This window comes from Balaenoptera ricei, chromosome 2 (genome assembly GCF_028023285.1).
Source record: "Balaenoptera ricei isolate mBalRic1 chromosome 2, mBalRic1.hap2, whole genome shotgun sequence".
NCBI lineage: Eukaryota > Metazoa > Chordata > Mammalia > Artiodactyla > Balaenopteridae > Balaenoptera > Balaenoptera ricei.
In genome coordinates, this window is record NC_082640.1 from 52217592 (window position 1) to 52223136 (window position 5545).

The 5545-nt window shown below is 43.8% G+C and overlaps 1 non-coding gene across 1 annotated transcript; it reads left to right on the top strand.

The window, feature by feature from the left end:
• The first annotated feature begins 2927 nt into the window (after positions 1–2927).
• LOC132361036 (U6 spliceosomal RNA) lies at positions 2928–3031 on the top strand. The gene has a single exon (XR_009501351.1). It is a non-coding gene; the product is annotated as a U6 spliceosomal RNA (small nuclear RNA).
• The last annotated feature ends 2514 nt before the right edge of the window (positions 3032–5545 follow it).

The following is a 5545-nucleotide window of genomic DNA, read 5'->3' on the forward strand; positions in this document are numbered from 1 at the left end:
TTTCTATTGACTTGTTAGTCTTCTTTTTTATTGGTTCATGATTTGCCAATTTGTTGTTCAACTTTGTGGTTGTTGTGGTCAGGCAGAAATGTTTTATTCTTATGTGGTCATATTTATCAATTATGCCCTTAGACATAAAGAGTTTATAGTATAAAAATGCTGATTCTCACAGAATTACTTTTAAAAGGTCAATATAAATGCAATAAAAATATTAATGGTATTTATTGGGGGGAAAACTAGACAAGCTGTTCCTAAAGATCATATAGAAAAATTAAAAATAAACAAATAATTAGAAAAATTCCATAAAAGAGCAATGAAGGATGACAGTCCCCATTTCACACTAAAGAATATTAAAACCTCATTAATTAATTAAAATTAAAGTATGGTGTTGATTCATTTTATTAGTTTTCTAAGGCTTCCATAACAAACTGGGTGTCTTAAAACCAGATAAATTTCTCCTCTCCCAGTTGTGCAGGCTAGAAGTCTAAAATCAAGGTCCCTCTGAGACACTGTGTGGAATCCTTCCCTGCCTCCTCCTAGCTTCTCGGTGGTGACCATCAATCCTTGGCTTGCAGCTGCGTCACTCCAACCTCCACCTATTTTCACATGGGGCTCTCCCTGTGTGTCTCGTGTCTGTATCCAAATTTCTCTCTTATGAGGACACCTGTCATTTGGATTAGGGCCCACCCTACTCCAGTATGACCCCATCTTAACTAACAAACACCCTATTTCTAAATAAGCTCACATTCTGAGGTTCTGGGGGTTACAACTCTAACATACCTTTGGGTGGGGACACAATGCATGCATATATAGAGATCAATACAACAGAATAGAGACCAAAGTAAATCTAAATAAATCTGGAGATTTGGTATAAAAGTGAAGGAAAGATGAACAACTGTGTGGCAATTGGGAAAAAAACAAGTTAGATCTCTTTTTCATCTTTATATCAAAGTAACTTCCAGAGGGATCAAAAGTTTCAACAACTAGGTACTGGTAGAATGGGATAATCTTGGAGTAGACAAAGCCTTTATAAACATGACATAAAACACAGAACCTATAAATTTACTTACTTGTAAAAATGTAAATTAAAATAGATATGAGGTTATCCCTACTGTGACATCACTTCCATTCACTTGTGGTTTCTGCGAGTGGAGAAAGTGTGTAGTTATAGCCACTCTGCTGGGAACTGTGGGTAAACCTGGGGATTTTCATGGACATAGGGAGAGATATGCTGAAGTGAGGGCAGGAGTGATTGAAAATCTCTGTATAAAAGGGTAAGGCTATCCATCCACTCTGTTGGGTAGCATAGATTCTTTCCTAAGCTGAATTTGATCACTGGCCCATGTCAGCTTGCCCAGGGCTGGGTTATTTCCTCTATGCATATCTCCACATCCCAGTCCACTGGTTGTGGTAGCATCTAATCATTGTCCTCTGAACCAGGCAATTCTCCACACACAACTCCAGCAGCTACTACCTATCAATAAGCTGAAGCCTACTGGTTGTCCTATCCAGTTATGACCAATCACAAATATTGTCTCCACTGCAGTGTACATTCAAGTTACATCTTCACAAGAAAGACCAGCGTTCTTGGTTCGTTTGTATTGAAAACCATGTTTGAATTTGCCATAAACCTGTTCTTGAGGACACTGACTATTCTTTCTAGCATCTGTATCTCTTCATTTAAATTTTTATGTCTGAAATTTGTTTTAAAATTTAATACCAGAATAAACTTTCTTCCAGCAAAGGGTGTGACATCTTTCTTTTTTTTAGTAATGAGAAGCAAAAAATTTGTGTTTCCCTTTTGGCCTTGGCTGCTAAGAAACTCGGAAGCATGTTAAATACTCATTAACAGGAGCTGCCTGAGGCCTTTGCCCTCCTTTCTTTGCCCTCAGTATACATTGCTCTTGTATTAATACCATTTAGTGTAAGCCACCCCAAGGCAGAGCATTTGTAGGACGTGGTACAGTGCTCTGTGATCCCTCTGCTCAGGGCTCCAGTTCTACTCGCCCCATTGCTGCCTCTGGCCTAGTGGTGGTAATGTCTCCCTCAGGTTGCCGGCTACCACACCCTCCCTTCTTCACATCCCAACACCCTGCCCACTCCTTTGTAAGCAGTCCCTTTATTAGGATCTTCTCAATTACCCAGTTTGTGTGTGCCATCTGTTTCTACCCAGGACCCCATCTCATACATACAAAGGATGTGCCAGGAGTGGGCCTTGGAAACAGACCCTCAAAATGGGATTCGGGAACTGGTTGCTCACATATCTAAGGAGTGAGCAGTGGGACATTGGTAACCCACCACAGGCGTTCACTGGTGATGGCACAGGAGGGGAGAGCAAGGCAATGGGAGAGCAAAGGGCTGTAAGACAGTCACAAGGGCAACGAGAGGGATTAGAAAGACTGTGGGGTCAGTAGGCTGCTTCTGATGGCCCTTGAGTGCATACCCAGAGAAAAGGACAAATTGAAGGCAGTTACAGTCAATGCAGAGCCCAGCTGGAAATCAGAACGCTCTGATGGAATCCCCCATCCTCTGTAGCTGCAGGAGAGAAATGGTGGAAGCCAGTCCAGGGCCTGACTGTAAAGGCTGCAGAGCTGCATTGCCAATTAAATGCATAGCCCTGTCTGGTCTCTTATGCTGAGGGAACTGATGGGAGAGAAGGGGACCCTGAGATGTGGGTTGACAAAAGGCTGCGAATTTTGTCTTTCCCTGCACCCCAGCCCCTAGCCAGCCTCCCCTGCATCTATATCTTTCAATGAACACTCCTGGGGGAGTGCCTCTCTGGCTGATGCCTATTACCCTCAGGATTTGCTCCCATCACCCCTCAGTGCCTCCAGGCCCATAGGACGAGTTTGATTCCAACATGTCTCAGATGAACAAATATGAGGTCTGCCATGGAGAGCAGAGCTAAACACTGAAAGTGAAGCAGGGTGCTCGCTTCGGCAGCACATATACTAAAATTGGAACGATACAGAGATTAGCACGGCCCCTCTGCAAGGATGACACGCAAATTCGTGAAGCGTTCCATATTTTTTTGTTATAAAGCAGAAACTAACACACCATTGTAAAGCAATTATACTCCAATAAAGATGTTAAAAAAAAAAAAAAGTGAAGCAGGGCCTCAGGCATCTGTGCTGGCAGGAGTCTGGAAGAACCATGGTAGTGGACTCCAAGGACATCAGAAGAAGGCTTGAGGGAGCTAAATTTCTCAAAATGAAATTCAGGGTTTAATGTGTTGGCTGGAGCACCTGGGAATGATGTTCAACTCTATTAGACTCCTTACTCGAAGCCTGTAGTCAAGTGGCCTAGAGTCTACACTCCCAGAGGTTAGCTTGAATAAACTAAATATATGAGCTGTCTGTAGCTTGTACAGGTCAGCCTCTTGGGGCAAGAATGGGGTGGAGAGTGGATATTGAAGGGCAAATGAAAAATATCCACTATTCTCGAGTCCTTTTGAACACCACCAGTGCAATTCAAGAATGCTGGTGCTCCCCCCTTAACAACACCTTTTTTAATGCTTTGATGGTGGATCTTCTGGGCCACCGCTGGAGGGTATCATTAGGGTGTGCACAGAGTAGATCCACACAACATTTGTGTCTCTTGAAACATCCTCTGTTAAATGTCTGGGAAATTCCAACATTTCGACCATGTTGACTATGGCTTCCTTTGGCTGCTATAACAAGTTAGAACAAACTGGATGGCCTACAACAACAGAATTTTTTTCTCTCATGGTTCTAGAGGCTAGAAGTCCAAAATTCAGGTGCTGGCACAGACATGTTCCCTCTGAAGCCTCTAGGGGAGGATCTTTCCTTGCCTTTTTCAGCTTCTGGTAGCTCCAGGTATCCCCTGGTTTGTGGCTAAATCACTCGGTCTCTGCCTCCGTCTTCACATGGCTTTCTTCTCTCTGAGTCTGTGTCTCTTCTCCTCTTCTTATAAGGATGCCAACTATTATGAGCTGAACTGTGTTCCCCCCAAATTTATATGCTGAAGCCTTAACCTCTAGTACCTCAGAATGTGACTGCATTTGGAGATAGGGTCTTTATAGATAGAGGTAATTATTTTAAAATGAGGCCTTTAGGGAGGGCTTTGATCCAATTTGACAGGTATTCTTAGAAAAGGAGATTAGGACACACAGAAACAAGACAGATGAGCGCCCACAGAAAAAAGACCATGTGAAGAGGCAGCAAGAGGGCGGCTGTCTTGCAATCCAAGGGGTGAGGCCTCAGAGGAGAGCAAGCCTGCTGACGCCATCTTCAACTTCCAGCCTCCAGAACTGAGAGAGAATACAACTCTGTGGCTTAAGCAACCTTATCTGGGGTACTTTGTTACGGCTGCCCTAGCAGACTAACACACTAGTCACATTGGATTAGGGCCCACCCCAATCCTAAACATGACCTTGTATGACCTCATCTTAACTTGGTCATAACTGCAAAGACCCTATTTCCAAATAAGGTCACACATTCCCAGGGTTAGGACTTCAGCATACCTTTTGGGGGTACACAATTTAACTACTAACAGCCACCTTGAGTCCGATCATCAGTAAACCAGCTTAGCAGATATTAACGCCATCCCCAGGGGCTCCAGCTCAGCTAAGGAGAGGCACTGGTGGGTGAGAGAAGAGTGGGGTCACAGTATGTATTCCAGCTCCTTCTGGCTGGGTCACTGCGAGTTGACTGTCTGTGCAGATTCTGGTAACTGTTCTCTTTGCAGACCTTTGGTTTGCTAGGTGGGGAGAGGGCAAAGGAGAGGAGACTATCAATGGCTCCCCAGTGTTGCTAGCTGTGCCCATCCCTTGTTGGTTTTGTAAGCAGATTAGGTAGAAAGAAAGAGAACCAGGCATGGCTTTCTTAACATCAGAAGCCATTTTTGACCTAAGCCATTTTGTGATCTAAGCCTGGCCACAAAGCTCGCCCTTGAACGTGTCTCAGTAATTAATGATCTTAAGAGAACAAAAGAACGCAGAAACGACTGTTATCAGGCAAGAGAAGTAACAACAGCAAAGATAATATATCAGGTGTAAACACTCCCAGTTCTGTTTCAATGGTAAAGATTAGCCTGAAGTACTCAACCACCAGATCAACTGGAACCTAAGGGATGATGATGTTGATGTTTTCTGACTTCAAACAGCTAAAGCTTGGACTCTGTCAACTGCCCAAACCTCTTCATGAATATGCAGGTATGCTTAGCTTAAAACTTCCCCAGTTTTGCTATTCTAGGAGACACCACTTCGGGGATGATCCCCAGTGTTCTCCTTACTTGCTGCAAGTAATAAATCCTTCCTTCTCCTGATCTTTGGCTTGGTTGTATCTTTTGGTTCGACACCTACCAAGAGTTGAAGCCAGTTTTGGGGTAAGTTTCTCTAAACCCCATCCACACATTTGCAAATAGCTCCTTTATTGACCACTCCTCAGTCACCCAGTCTGAATGTGCCATGTTCCCTGCTGGAGCCCTGACTCATGCAGGCCATCATCTAGACTCCTTTTGGGATTGGGGTGTGTACTTGTCAGAGCAGGATTCTTCATGTGTGCTAAACAATTCTCTTGATTGT